Source organism: Diabrotica virgifera, chromosome 2 (assembly GCF_917563875.1).
Source record: "Diabrotica virgifera virgifera chromosome 2, PGI_DIABVI_V3a".
In the NCBI taxonomy this organism is placed as follows: domain Eukaryota; kingdom Metazoa; phylum Arthropoda; class Insecta; order Coleoptera; family Chrysomelidae; genus Diabrotica; species Diabrotica virgifera.
The window spans coordinates 25,844,452-25,860,748 of record NC_065444.1 but is presented as its reverse complement, the minus strand read 5'-3'; the positions used below and the strand labels follow the sequence as shown (position 1 = coordinate 25,860,748).

Sequence of the window (16,297 nt, the reverse complement as noted above, 5' to 3'; positions counted from 1 at the left end):
GTTTTGTACTATCGCGACCTTTGTTTCATATATTTAATAAATCTTTGGATGTAGGTCAGTTTCCGGACTTTTGGAAACTTTCTTATGTCACACCAATATATAAATCTGGTAATAAATCTAATATTAGTAATTACCGCCCTATATCTATTCTTAGTATTATACCAAAGGTGTTTGAGAGTATTATAACTGATTTCCTCACCTTCGATAGCTACGGGATCCTAAACTCTCAGCAATTTGGTTTTACTACAGGTAAGTCTGCTGAACTGAGTTTGTTGACCTATGTTGATTTTCTGTCTGAAGCCTTGGAGGAGGGACTTCAAGTTGATTCAATTTATACTGACTTTTCCAAGGCCTTTGACAGAGTAAATCATGAACTCCTGATTCAAAAGCTTAGCTCCTATGGCATAAGTGGACCTTTGTTGCAGTGGTTACAGAGTTATTTAACTGAAAGATTTCAACAAGTTCGAGTAAACCACTTTTACTCACAAACCTTTCCAGTTAAGTCAGGTGTACCACAGGGGTCCCATTTGGGTCCATTACTCTTTAATATATTTATTAATGATATTACCAACTGTTTTCACGATTGTAACGCCTTGCTATTTGCTGATGACTTGAAGTGCTTTAAAGTTATAAAAAATCATTATGATGCTGCCATATTGCAATCAGAACTGAATAACCTCTCTGCATGGTGTTCACTTAACGGTATGAACCTTAATTCAATCAAATGTCATGTAATTAACTTTAACCGTACTCACCACCCAATATTATCAAACTATTACATTGATGGCCAATTGCTCAACACTGTTAATAGAATCAAGGACTTGGGGATTACACTGGAAAACTCTCTTTGTTTCAATACTCACATCATCAATGTCATTCAAACATCTATGAAAATGCTGGGTTTTGTAAAAAGAACAACTCGTGATTTTACAAACATATCCAGTATTAGAGTTCTTTACTTCTCTTTGGTCAGGTCTCACCTTGTAGCACTTAGAAATAAGGGGGAAGATAAAAGCTTGGAAAATTTAGATACTGCTTAAATACAAAAGGGTCGAGAAAACTAGGGGATATTTCTAAAAACTACTTTGCTACGGCGGCTCGTGTTTTGGTTGGAGAGCTAAGGTTGTGAGTTCGTTAAGAAGAAGTTAGGGATTAGGGAATATTTACTACTATCAAAAATTTAAACAAGGGTACTTACAGATATCCTGGGGTGTTAAATATTAATCCTGGCTATATTTTGTTAGGGCGCCTTACCAGGAGTTTTACTTTCTATGATCATCCAACATCTTAAAATTTGACTCTAAAAAGCTTTTAAAGTTTGTGGTTAAAATTTTGCCAATAGGTTAGCGGTAAATAAACAGGACAAAATACACAGTTATGGCATTTATTGAAAAATTATTCCTTGACATAACAAAACTTTCAGATTACATAAAAGATTACCTGTAAAAAAAATACATCTACTTTTCTGAACATAGGTTATGGTGCACCAAAAGATAAACAATAATATTATTGCATTGAGGATTTGATATCTGACTTAATTATGACTTGTATAACTGACTGACTGACCTAATTATGACATATATTATAGCATTTGCATTAAAACAAAAATTTATATTCATTCAGGGAACAATGTTTACATTAAAGAATTACTGACTACTCCTCGTAGTACTTAATTATTGAAAATAACAACAACTATGTCACCTGTCAAATATCATTCCGTAAATCTTTTATTTTTAACTATTTCAAAAGGTTTCAAAAAGGATTTTAACATTAACTTACAATTATGTCTTTACAATAATATTTTAATGATGGAAGCAAAATTATTCTTTGTTCTGTTCAACAATTTACTTTTTCATCTTTGTATTTTAAGTTCCAAAAAGATTTATTTTTTTTATGTTGAAAGAAATTAACGTTATTAGTTTGAGAATTTTATAATTATTAAAAGTCACTATACCTTAAAATTCAAAACTTCACCATTGTGAAACTTGACATGACACTTGACAACACGTACGTAGTTCATACGTCACTCGAAGGGGAAAATGTCAATGGAAAATTACTGATTGCACCATATACCATTATACCATGAAAATACCATAAAACAAAAGAAATTTGCTTATTTACCTCGGGAAATAGGTTTTCTAATCCAGGAGACGGGAGGCTTGGGTTTAATTCATCACTACGATATTAGTACTATGCCGGCTTTCATAAATACATACGCAGTATTTTTACAAAGCGTATATTACACTTTTACCATCAAAAAAGGAACTGCTACACCATCAAACTGATGGTACACCTACTTAACAACAACACAGAAGAACTTTGATAGATCCCATTTACTTGGAAATTCTTTTTGCGTCACAAAAAAGCCGGTAACTCACTATCGATGTTTACTGATTCACTACCATTGTAAGAATGCCTGCTTTCTTCTCCGTCTCCTGCCAAAATTCCTTGATCCTGTCACTACGCAATTTCCGGCTTCCGTTCTTCAGAGCCAATTACGAGCTTCGATCTTTGTACCAAATTCAAACAAACCAATCAAATTGATTTTCAACATTTATTCTAGAAAGTTCATCAACGCATTAGAACTGTACTTTTGTCAAAACTTCTTACAAATTCTGTTTTTGCGTCTCAAATAAACAGGAATCTTGTAACACATTGAAATGTTGCGGAATACTTCGTAGATGTATACAGGTGCGGTTTTAGAAAATTCCTTGCAATCTGAATTTAAGTAAAAAACTGAATAAAAAAATTTGGACTTCTTAGAGAGGGATTGTAAAATCTATACAAATCTAAAGATCATATTTTCACTGGTTTTTTAAACGCTACACAGCCTCCTCCGAAAAGAGAAAGCTCGGATAGCTATCCAGTTTTCGATAAACCAAACAAAAATCAACCATGACTCCTTGAGTGAGGCTAAACAATCACATCAAAAATTTTTTTAGATGATGGCTAGTGGGGATTAAATTAAACAAACAAACGTTAGGGATTGGGCTAGCGTACCATCGATCGCCAGACTCTTTAAAGTCGAGTAGACTGAAATGTGTAATGACTCTAAAATGAACTGTAGGTGACAAGAGTTTCTGTGCCTTGGGAAAGAAACTAAACTTGTGCCCTGTGTGGACCTCGCTGACATCCACAGCAGTAACACAAGTGACATACCAGGGCAGACACAGCCTTGTCACCTCGTTGCCTAACCGCGAGCGGTTCTCAAAAACTAAACAAATCATTTGAGCTCTAGGCTCAGCAGATAGGCATCTGCCTAAACTCCACTAAACGCCTAGCGAGTTTCAGGGAATTTTGTTGGCAACGGTTCAGCAAAAATGAGGATTTAGAATCTCCATTCTAAATACCTCAATGAGACAACGTAATCTTAACATTTGTCTCAAGTCGAGATCGGTAACTTTATGTTAAACGTCTCACAGGGAATATACTCACTTCAACAACTAGACTAAAATAAAAGAAGACTAACAAAGGGGGATACAACAACAACAAGGGCCAAATCACAACAAATTCATACAAGGGGGTATACGACAACAACAGGGACCAAAAGACGACATACCAAAATCAAAGAGAATATCAACTTCTTATCAAGACTAAGGGAACTGAAGAACAATACAGGGGGAACATGGAATAGGGGATCAGGACTAAGGGGATGACATATTATCTCCATCAGATACAAAAGGTTTTAAGTCTTTAACATGCCATTTACCAAGATCAGAACCATTTAAATCAGAGAGACGATACACCACTGGTGACAACTTTTCACGGACTGTAGCTTCAATGTACCTCGGTGCTAGTTTAGACATAAACTTGTTAGCAGCATTAGACAGGACTTTATTCCTTTTCCATACTCTATCTCCTACTTGGAATTGGACTTCTCTTCTTCGTAAGTTGTAACTTCTAGCGTTACGTTCATATCCTTTTCGAAGATTAGCCCTGACCTTTTCGAAGACTTGACTTAATCCTTTTACTTCTGAAGCATACATATCACGGTTACCAGGAATAATTTCTAGATCTTGCTTCCGTTGATCGTTTTGATCAACACCATAGTAGTTTCCACTCAGGGGAACATGACGGCCATAATTAAGGAAAGCTGGGGTGTATCCAGTTACTTCGTGCTTTGCGGTATTAATAGCTTGTCTGATCTTTGCTAAATTCTTGTCCCAGTCTACGTGGTCTTTTATATACATACGGATTGCTGTTCCAATGGTTTTATTATTTCTCTCCACAAAATTACATTGTGGTGCATACACGGGGCTAAACCATACTTTCTGAACATTATACCTACTACAGAGATTAATTAGAAGAGGGTTGTTCAGATTTGAGGCATTATCACAAATCACATACTGGGGAACACCAAACATCAGGAAGACATTATCTTCCAAAAATTCAGTAATACTCTTAGCCGTAGCCTTCCTCAAAGGATGGACTAAGGTATATTTACTAAACCAATCAGCAACCACTAATAACCATGTATAACCTTTTTTAGAACGAACAAAGGGACCTATCAGATCAATGGCAACTATTTGCCAGGGGAATTGGGCTTCTCTCTGCTTACCCATTTTACCTAAAGGAGCATGATTTGGTGTTTTCTGAGCACCACAAACTTTACATGATCTGACAAACTTAAGCACATCACAACGCATTTTGGGCCAATAGTACCTTTCTTGAATACGGGACAAAGTTTTATAGAATCCAAAGTGAGCACACGTAGGTGGCTCATGACAAGATTGCATTACTTCTAATCTTTGGGGTTTGGGAACTAAAATTTTCCATTCAATATCATTAGTCTTGAAAGAATTGGGGGATGGGGCATACTTGTAAATGAAATCATTTTCCACTTTCCATTGTGGAAAATCACCAGGGGAACGGAGTATCTTTGATCTTAAATCATCGAACCAAGGGTCTATTCTGTCAAGATCTATTTCTAGATAATCAACTTTTTGGGCATCTTTGGGTGTATCATTGGTATGAGCTCGAGATAAAGCATCAGGGACTAAATGGGATGTTCCTTTTCTATGAATCAAATCGAAGGTATGTTGTCTTAGGCGCATAGCCCACCTGGCTAATTTGCCTGTAGGATTGGACAGTTTATTCAACCAGAGAAGTGAATGGTGGTCAGTAATGACCGAAAACTTAACTCCTTCAATATAACCTCGAAATTTCTCGATAGCGAAGATCACTGCGAGACATTCTCGCTCTGTAACTGAATAATTTCTTTCAGCTCGGGAAAGGGACCTACTTGCATAAGCTATAACTTTTTCTTCACCATCAATAGTTTGAGTCAAGACACCACCAAGACCAGTGTCAGATGCATCACATTGCACAACAAAGGGAAGTTCGAAATTGGGTTGGGCTAAGATAGGGGCAGAAATTAGGAGTTCCTTAATTTTCAAAAAAGCTTTTTCAGCTTCACTAGTCCAAACTACTGGTTGTTTTTTCTTTCTATGACCTTTAAGGAGGTCATTAATAGGGGAGGCTAAACTGGAAAAATCTCTAATGAAACGACGATACCAGGAACACATACCTATAAATCTTTTAATTTCAGTAGAATTAGATGGCCTGGGATAATTAACCATAGCTAAGATTTTTTCAGGATCTGCTTTAAGGGAATTGTTACCAACTACATAACCAAGATACTTCAATTCAGATTTAAAAAAATCACACTTATCGATGTTAATGGTCAAGTTTGCTTCTTTCAGTTTATCTCTTATAATTTTCAACAATCGGATATGTTCTTCAAAAGATGGGGTACACACTATGATGTCATCTAAATAACAGAATATATAGGGTTCAAATTCAGGGCCAAAGATAGCATCAACTAATCTTTGTTGAATCTGTGCACTATTACACAAACCAAAAGGAACAGAAGTGAATTGAAAGGAACCTCTACCAGAAACATTAAAGGCTGTCTTTTTCCTAGAGTCAGGATGCAGCGGGATTTGCCAAAAAGCTTTTCTTAAGTCAATGGAACTAATGCATTTAGCTCCTCTAAGTAACGAAAGAATTCTGTCTATTTGGGGCAAAGGATATGTATCATGAACAGTGACTTCATTTAATGAACGACCATCAAAACAGAACCTATATTCACCTGACTTTTTCTTGACTAATAATATGGGACTTGACCATGGGGATTGGGCTGGTTCGATTACTCCTAATCGTAACATATCGTCTAACTCTTCATGTAGTATTTTATTCATGTATGGGGATAAAGGATATTGTCTTTTCTTAAATGGCTTTGCATCACCAGTGTCAATAACCATTTCAATTTTATTGGTTCTTCCAATGTAGTTGGAACTAGAAATTTCCTCAAAAGAAGCGACTGTGGAATCTACTAAATTTTTTTCAGTGGGGGAAAATGAGTCTACAGAATACAAAGTTTCTGTTTTCTCTTCCTTTTGGGAAGAATGCCATGTTCCATCTCTAAAATTCAAGAACACTGAAAATTTATGCATAAAGTTACTTCCCAAAATAAAACTATGGGGAACGGAGGGTACGACAAGAAATTTCACTACTTGGGAAACACCATCAGCCTCAATTGGAAGATCAATAGTACCAACAACTGATTTTTGAGAACCATCTGCTAAGCAGACGTGTTTACAGGGAGTAGAATTATATTTAATTCCTTGGGAATCCAAAAATTTAACTCCAGCGGCACCTACTACGGATGTGGTGCAACCACTGTCTAAGAGGGCGACAAAGTTTTTAGAAAAGATAGAAATACTAACATGAGGACGACTGTCACAACCTTTCTTTTCAAAAAGAGGGTTAAGTATGTTTTGGGGGAATTTGTCGGGCTTAACTCTATATGGAGTGCAACTGCCGACTGGCTGCACACTACCTAGTTTTTTTGACACATACAGGAGGACGTTCTCACTCCTTTATTACCACAACGAGAACAAGACATTTCTCTGTTTGTACAATTGCGAGAAATGTGGTTGGGCTTACCACAAGTAAAACAAAAAATAATTTTTCTAGGGTTGTCATGTGTTTGGTAGGGTTGTGGAGGGGGTTGCATTGAATGAGGTTGATAAGAAGAAGACTGATTTCCATACGGTCGATAGGGAGGGGATTGCATCAATGGAGGTGGATAAGAAGACTGATTTCTGTGGGGTGGATAAGAAGAAGAAGACTGATGTCTTTCATCAGTATCTACTGGAGGATTGGGTCTCTCATTTCTCTGCGTAGACTTGGATTTCTTAAAGGGACGATCTTGCTTTTCTCGTTTGTCTCCTTTGGGGTTATCAGGCTTGTCTTGTTTATCAAGTACCTGAAGCTTCTCTTGGGGTTTTTCTGAATCCTCTAATGAAATACCAGCAAGACCTTTTGTAGTTTGAAGCAGGGGCAAAACATTTTGCTCCAAACGTTTAACAGTTATGACTAACATTTCGACAGTGGGAAAATCTTGAAGGGCTACGAGTGGAATATAATCCACCAAAATATTTTTTCTTAAAATCTTTACTCGTTGGGCTTCAGATGGGTACTCTTCTAAACGTTTAAAGAGATTCTCCATGATTGCGGAATAAATAGTGATTGACTCAGACTTTTTTTGTTTTCGACCTTTAATTTCATCAAGGAGATTATCATTATAATCTGGGGGTAGGAAAGCAGTTTTGAGAAGGGTTACCAACTCATTCCAACTGTTAACTGTATTTCCAACACTCCTATACCAAATAGCAGCGTTTCCGTCGAATAACTCAAAAGCTGATCTAAACAGGACATCATCAGAAATATTTCTGGATCTAGCAGAATCTCTTACTTTTTCTAAAAATGTGGGAAGGGCTTTACTCTCACCATTAAATTTGATATTTAAATCAGAAACTCTAACAGGAGTTGAAATTTGTATAATAGGGGCTGAAACTGAACTAATAGGGGCAACGGGGACTGAAGTTGTACCACTAGTCGATGGGACGGACACATTGTCAGATGTCTCTTCCTTTTCTAAGACATCTCCAGTCAACATCAATAAATCCATCTTATAGTTGTCAATAACTTCTTTTATAGCTTCTTCTACATTATCAGGGAAATTTTCCAATCTGAAATCCAGATGACTGGACCTTGTTTTGAAACGAGCAAAGTCAGCCTTTGATGACTGTGCACTCATTGCCCGCGCAATACTTTGCAAATCTGCTAATATTGACTGGATTGTAGGTAACTCTTGATCAGGATTGACTACATTTTTAGTCAAATTAATGGAAGATGAGATGGTCTCTTTACTTAACTGACCTCTCAACAACTTACGTTTTTCTTCAACAGTCCTATTTTGGACATTAAAACCTCTTATGAAAAGTTCATAAGATAACTCATCGGTTTTCAGATCATTAACTTGGGTAGACTTCATTTTTAAAACTGGGGTGAAAACAACACACAGGGGAAAGACCAAAGGGAATAGTAGAAAGTATGACTTTCGGACAAAAAACCGTTTCTATTTATCAAACGAACACAAACCTCACTTGCACTCTCACGCAGCCAGATCCTAACCTCACTGACTTTGTTGCAACTTCTGCTCTTGGTCTGCAATCACTCAATAAACAAAAGAGGGGTCAATAAACTATTGGTCAAAAAATTCACACTCCACCACTGACACGGACTAACAGGGAATAACACAAGGGTACACAAAACAAACAGGAAACAACAGACTCAAATATTTTCAGACAAAACAGGGATAGACAAACACAAACAATATTGAAACTTGCTTCTCGAATGAGCTTACACGGGATAACACCAACAACGGTTCTTGTTCCGATAACTAATGGGAGTGTTCCTAGACAACTAAGCACACTTCCTTTATCACGAGTATTACACTTGTGATCTATTCTGGTACAAGAAGGGAAAGACAAATAGTAATTGGACTGACTAACTACTTTACTTCACGGATACACTCAAACTACTTCACAGGCAGACTCCAACTAACCTTTGGTATCTTTATGACACTGACAAAACTAGATTAGTTGAGAAAAAAATAATGGGACAACTAGACAACATTGGGACTAAAAACTCAAACGGAAACTACACAGACTATACACATATACTCAAATGACGAACAAAAAAAATCACAAAAACAAGTTATTCTGTAAAAAATTGTTAATCAATTATGAATAAATGCACAAATACAACTAAAATGTTATACTTTATCAATAGTTTCAATATTGGAATGTTCAACGCTACTTATATAGACTACTTGTCTATACAATCAATACTTTTTTAAAAAAAATTTAAATATTGCTTTCACCATGGGTACTGTATTAACATCTACTATAAGTACATACATAAAAACAATGTTAATACACTACTATGAGTACATATTTACACATCCTATTGAAAATTTTATACCACTTCGTAACGTTCTAAAAAAATGTAGGGGCTCTTGGGCTAAACTATGTTGCGATACTGGTTGTGATAGTAGAATCGGTCTCAAATCTGGGGCAAGGAGAGGAAATTAAGTTGAAAAACAGTTGGGACTAACTAAAAAAATGTAAACTGTTTGGGAACAACTTAACGATATGACTGGGGGGTGAAAAGAGACTGGCCCCACGTTGGGCGCCATTTTGTAGCACTTAGAAATAAGGGGGAAGATAAAAGCTTGGAAAATTTAGATACTGCTTAAATACAAAATGTCGCCCTAGAACGTGGGGCTGATTCATTTTTCTGCCTCTTTCAGTGTCCAGTTGTGCGCTACAAAATAGCACCCTCAGACGTGAGGCCAGTCTCTTTTCACCCCCCAGTCATATCGTTAAGTTGTTCCCAAACAGTTTACATTTTTTTAGTTAGTCCCAACTGTTTTTCAACTTAATTTCCTCTCCTTGCCCCAGATTTGAGACCGATTCTACTATCACAACCAGTATCGCAACATAGTTTAGCCCAAGAGCCCCTACATTTTTTTAGAACGTTACGAAGTGGTATAAAATTTTCAATAGGATGTGTAAATATGTACTCATAGTAGTGTATTAACATTGTTTTTATGTATGTACTTATAGTAGATGTTAATACAGTACCCATGGTGAAAGCAATATTTAAATTTTTTTTAAAAAAGTATTGATTGTATAGACAAGTAGTCTATATAAGTAGCGTTGAACATTCCAATATTGAAACTATTGATAAAGTATAACATTTTAGTTGTATTTGTGCATTTATTCATAATTGATTAACAATTTTTTACAGAATAACTTGTTTTTGTGATTTTTTTTGTTCGTCATTTGAGTATATGTGTATAGTCTGTGTAGTTTCCGTTTGAGTTTTTAGTCCCAATGTTGTCTAGTTGTCCCATTATTTTTTTCTCAACTAATCTAGTTTTGTCAGTGTCATAAAGATACCAAAGGTTAGTTGGAGTCTGCCTGTGAAGTAGTTTGAGTGTATCCGTGAAGTAAAGTAGTTAGTCAGTCCAATTACTATTTGTCTTTCCCTTCTTGTACCAGAATAGATCACAAGTGTAATACTCGTGATAAAGGAAGTGTGCTTAGTTGTCTAGGAACACTCCCATTAGTTATCGGAACAAGAACCGTTGTTGGTGTTATCCCGTGTAAGCTCATTCGAGAAGCAAGTTTCAATATTGTTTGTGTTTGTCTATCCCTGTTTTGTCTGAAAATATTTGAGTCTGTTGTTTCCTGTTTGTTTTGTGTACCCTTGTGTTATTCCCTGTTAGTCCGTGTCAGTGGTGGAGTGTGAATTTTTTGACCAATAGTTTATTGACCCCTCTTTTGTTTATTGAGTGATTGCAGACCAAGAGCAGAAGTTGCAACAAAGTCAGTGAGGTTAGGATCTGGCTGCGTGAGAGTGCAAGTGAGGTTTGTGTTCGTTTGATAAATAGAAACGGTTTTTTGTCCGAAAGTCATACTTTCTACTATTCCCTTTGGTCTTTCCCCTGTGTGTTGTTTTCACCCCAGTTTTAAAAATGAAGTCTACCCAAGTTAATGATCTGAAAACCGATGAGTTATCTTATGAACTTTTCATAAGAGGTTTTAATGTCCAAAATAGGACTGTTGAAGAAAAACGTAAGTTGTTGAGAGGTCAGTTAAGTAAAGAGACCATCTCATCTTCCATTAATTTGACTAAAAATGTAGTCAATCCTGATCAAGAGTTACCTACAATCCAGTCAATATTAGCAGATTTGCAAAGTATTGCGCGGGCAATGAGTGCACAGTCATCAAAGGCTGACTTTGCTCGTTTCAAAACAAGGTCCAGTCATCTGGATTTCAGATTGGAAAATTTCCCTGATAATGTAGAAGAAGCTATAAAAGAAGTTATTGACAACTATAAGATGGATTTATTGATGTTGACTGGAGATGTCTTAGAAAAGGAAGAGACATCTGACAATGTGTCCGTCCCATCGACTAGTGGTACAACTTCAGTCCCCGTTGCCCCTATTAGTTCAGTTTCAGCCCCTATTATACAAATTTCAACTCCTGTTAGAGTTTCTGATTTAAATATCAAATTTAATGGTGAGAGTAAAGCCCTTCCCACATTTTTAGAAAAAGTAAGAGATTCTGCTAGATCCAGAAATATTTCTGATGATGTCCTGTTTAGATCAGCTTTTGAGTTATTCGACGGAAACGCTGCTATTTGGTATAGGAGTGTTGGAAATACAGTTAACAGTTGGAATGAGTTGGTAACCCTTCTCAAAAGCTGATCTAAACAGGACATCATCAGAAATATTTCTGGATCTATGCTCGGGCGCCAATTTTGTAGCACTTAGAAATAAGGGGGAAGATAAAAGCTTGGAAAATTTAGATACTGCTTAAATACAAAAGGGTCGAGAAAACTAGGGGATATTTCTAAAAACTACTTTGCTACGGCGGCTCGTGTTTTGGTTGGAGAGCTAAGGTTGTGAGTTCGTTAAGAAGAAGTTAGGGATTAGGGAATATTTACTACTATCAAAAATTTAAACAAGGGTACTTACAGATATCCTGGGGTGTTAAATATTAATCCTGGCTATATTTTGTTAGGGCGCCTTACCAGGAGTTTTACTTTCTATGATCATCCAACATCTTAAAATTTGACTCTAAAAAGCTTTTAAAGTTTGTGGTTAAAATTTTGCCAATAGGTTAGCGGTAAATAAACAGGACAAAATACACAGTTGTGGCATTTATTGAAAAATTATTCCTTGACATAACAAAACTTTCAGATTACATAAAAGATTACCTGTAAAAAAAATACATCTACTTTTCTGAACATAGGTTATGGTGCACCAAAAGATAAACAATAATATTATTGCATTGAGGATTTGATATCTGACTTAATTATGACTTGTATAACTGACTGACTGACCTAATTATGACATATATTATAGCATTTGCATTAAAACAAAAATTTATATTCATTCAGGGAACAATGTTTACATTAAAGAATTACTGACTACTCCTCGTAGTACTTAATTATTGAAAATAACAACAACTATGTCACCTGTCAAATATCATTCCGTAAATCTTTTATTTTTAACTATTTCAAAAGGTTTCAAAAAGGATTTTAACATTAACTTACAATTATGTCTTTACAATAATATTTTAATGATGGAAGCAAAATTATTCTTTGTTCTGTTCAACAATTTACTTTTTCATCTTTGTATTTTAAGTTCCAAAAAGATTTATTTTTTTTATGTTGAAAGAAATTAACGTTATTAGTTTGAGAATTTTATAATTATTAAAAGTCACTATACCTTAAAATTCAAAACTTCACCATTGTGAAACTTGACATGACACTTGACAACACGTACGTAGTTCATACGTCACTCGAAGGGGAAAATGTCAATGGAAAATTACTGATTGCACCATATACCATTATACCATGAAAATACCATAAAACAAAAGAAATTTGCTTATTTACCTCGGGAAATAGGTTTTCTAATCCAGGAGACGGGAGGCTTGGGTTTAATTCATCACTACGATATTAGTACTATGCCGGCTTTCATAAATACATACGCAGTATTTTTACAAAGCGTATATTACACTTTTACCATCAAAAAAGGAACTGCTACACCATCAAACTGATGGTACACCTACTTAACAACAACACAGAAGAACTTTGATAGATCCCATTTACTTGGAAATTCTTTTTGCGTCACAAAAAAGCCGGTAACTCACTATCGATGTTTACTGATTCACTACCATTGTAAGAATGCCTGCTTTCTTCTCCGTCTCCTGCCAAAATTCCTTGATCCTGTCACTACGCAATTTCCGGCTTCCGTTCTTCAGAGCCAATTACGAGCTTCGATCTTTGTACCAAATTCAAACAAACCAATCAAATTGATTTTCAACATTTATTCTAGAAAGTTCATCAACGCATTAGAACTGTACTTTTGTCAAAACTTCTTACAAATTCTGTTTTTGCGTCTCAAATAAACAGGAATCTTGTAACACATTGAAATGTTGCGGAATACTTCGTAGATGTATACAGGTGCGGTTTTAGAAAATTCCTTGCAATCTGAATTTAAGTAAAAAACTGAATAAAAAAATTTGGACTTCTTAGAGAGGGATTGTAAAATCTATACAAATCTAAAGATCATATTTTCACTGGTTTTTTAAACGCTACAACCTTGAGTATTGTTCTTCAGTGTGGTCCCCACACTACTTGGTCTACATTAGGAAACTTGAACAAGTCCAAAATAGTTTCTTCCGTTACATTGCTTTTAAGCTTCATACCTATCAAGATTACGCTGTATGGCAGCATCAACTGCAGGTCCCTTCTCTTGCAAGCAGGAGAAAACAAAGGGACCTTTTGCTATTATTCAAGATCTTAAATGGTATATGCAGTTGTTCTCAACTACTTAATAAGATCGCACTGTTTGTACCACCTCGCACCACTAGACAAGTGCGAACATTTTATGTACCATTCCACAGGTTTAATTATTCACTTTTTTCATTCGTACCCAGAGTCTTGAATTTAGCAAACTCCCTTTGCAATTTACAACTGTTCGACAACTCCATCAGTCGTTTTAAAAGAAATTTAGATGGGATCAATATTTGAGTGAAGCGTCTGTAATTTGTTAACTTGGTTTTGTAATTTGTTAACTTGGTTTTATGATATTATTTCATAGTACATATTTACTTCTAATATTATATTTATATTTCTGTATGTCTGTTTTTTATATTATATTATGTTATTGTTTTTTTTTCTGTACACTATGTATTTTTGTAGAATTGGGCTTGCCCGTAAAATAAATAAATAAATAACAGCCCGTACTTCACAATCAGCGGGACTCACGATTGTTGGAGGCATCTTAAACACTGGAGTAAACAAGTATACAATGAAGAATCAGACTGTAATGGCGTCAGTGTGCGTAGACAAGAGATGTAGGTAACCAGCGCTCATGCGCGGAATGCCGACCATAGCGCTGCGGCGGCGGAATCGCAAAACGGTACTTACATAAAAAACATGCCTCGTATTTTGGGAATGGAGAAAAATGTATTTTAACGTTTTCTACACTACAAAAGTTTAACAAAACCTTGTTTTGAATCAAAATAACTTATTATAATGCCATGTAATGACATTTTTTCACATGCCATGTAATGACATGTTAATGACATATTATGTTTTTCATTGACACTTTGCGACAGAAAATGCAAATTTGTTTAAATAAACTCCAAATCACTGTAAAATCGCATAAAATAACATTTTGAGAAAGGAAGAAGATTTTTGACCTTAAATATCTTATTTTTATGTCCCGTAGAAGCTATATACCAATTTTCAGACAAATCGGAGATCCAAAGTTTTTTGCCTGAGTGATTTGACATGGAATGTACAGTAAACAATTGTAGGTAGTAAATAAAATTAATTATTAAAATGCATTACTACAAGCAAAATACAATTAATTAATTTAATTTCATATAATAATTGCATATCATACCAATATTGTGAAGCAACATATAATTTTTCTTCTTCAATGACAGTAGATATGAAATATACGTCAATTTGACAATTTCAATTGACAATATGAATTATTTAAGAAAGTTGCAAGAATTCTCTGCTAATCGCGCACGATTGTTTCTCGTATTCCCTCCAAGTACTTGCACACAGCAAATATTATACAGTGCTCTTCAGATAAAACTATCCACCTTAAATAACTTTTGAGCCACTGATTTTTAGCGCAAAAATACATCAAATAATAAGTGAAGGGGGAGACATTATGCCATATTTAAACTTGCTGGGAAAGGCACCCCCTCAGTCCCGTACCATCCCTTATTGTTTTTTTAAATGACTACGACCTTTTTCTACACTATCATTTTTTACAAAATGTAAAGATCTTTCTGTTGATCTTCTGTTCCTGCTCTATTCTACTACAAATCAATTTGTTTGCATACTTCATAATTATTATTCACATCTCCAAGTTTGCTTTCGTGATGAAGAAACATTTCAAATTATGGATGATAAGACCCAATTTTGTTGGAAGATGTCCAGGGGGAAAAATAAAAAGGGATGTATAATAAAACAATTAAACACCCCAGCTCAGGTTTGAAATAAATGGCAAAGGAATGGGATATGTTTATGTGGTAAAAGGAACTATGCAACATGACCAGTATTAAGGAGTCTTGCAGAAAAGATTGGTTCCTAAGTAGCTAAATAGTTGTCAAACTTGGTTGGATGATACTGTGCAAATTGAGTTTAGGTAGTCACTCTCTCAGAAGCAGGTGTATTGAATTACTCCTCTTGGTTTAAAAACAGACTATAGTGCTACACCAGAAAACAAAGGAACATTCCTAAAGGTACTTATCCATACTTGGGTGCTCCATGCTTGGTGTAGCAGCTCCACATAGTGGATACATTGGTGCTCGCCCTCTTTGATTCAACTGGTTTGTGGTTTATATGTAGGGTAGCGCATGCGTATCCATTTGAGCAGTTACACCGAACATGGAGCACTCATATGAAGTCCAGGCGCTAGGTATAAGGTGTGACCTGCAAAACTAGCATAGGCACCCTTCAGCTTATTTAAATTAGTATTTTATATAACATCAGCAGAAAAAAAAGCTCATTTTGTCGGCCCCCAAAGGGGCCCCCGCCTGCAGTACATTCCTTGCAAGCCCTTTATTGCTGCCCCTGCTAATATGCTTAATATTTAATACTATCATTTATGTAATCCTCTTATATACAGCTAACATAGTTATAATTATTATACTTGATTATGAAACAAGAAAAACCAGAATTTGATAAGCAAGTCTAATAATATTTGCAGGGACTGTAAGTAATAGGAGTGTAATGGGATCACACATTTAATTTACAGTTAGAACATCTTTTTCTAATTATTATTCATAACAATCACATTTATTGGGGACATTTTAAGTGAAAGTAACATTTCCTAAACATAAAG

General features: G+C 35.5%; 1 protein-coding gene and 1 long non-coding RNA gene across 2 annotated transcripts in view; both read right to left on the bottom strand.

Moving 5' to 3' along the window:
* Window positions 1-16,297, bottom strand: part of LOC114332557 (gamma-aminobutyric acid receptor-associated protein) — a 46,851-nt gene that overhangs the window by 29,494 nt on the left and 1,060 nt on the right. The window lies entirely within an intron of this gene.
* LOC126879991 (uncharacterized) lies at window positions 677-15,975 on the bottom strand. The gene is made up of 2 exons (XR_007696369.1): window positions 13,528-15,975; window positions 677-980 (listed from the first exon to the last, which is right to left on the bottom strand). It is a non-coding gene; the product is annotated as an uncharacterized LOC126879991 (long non-coding RNA).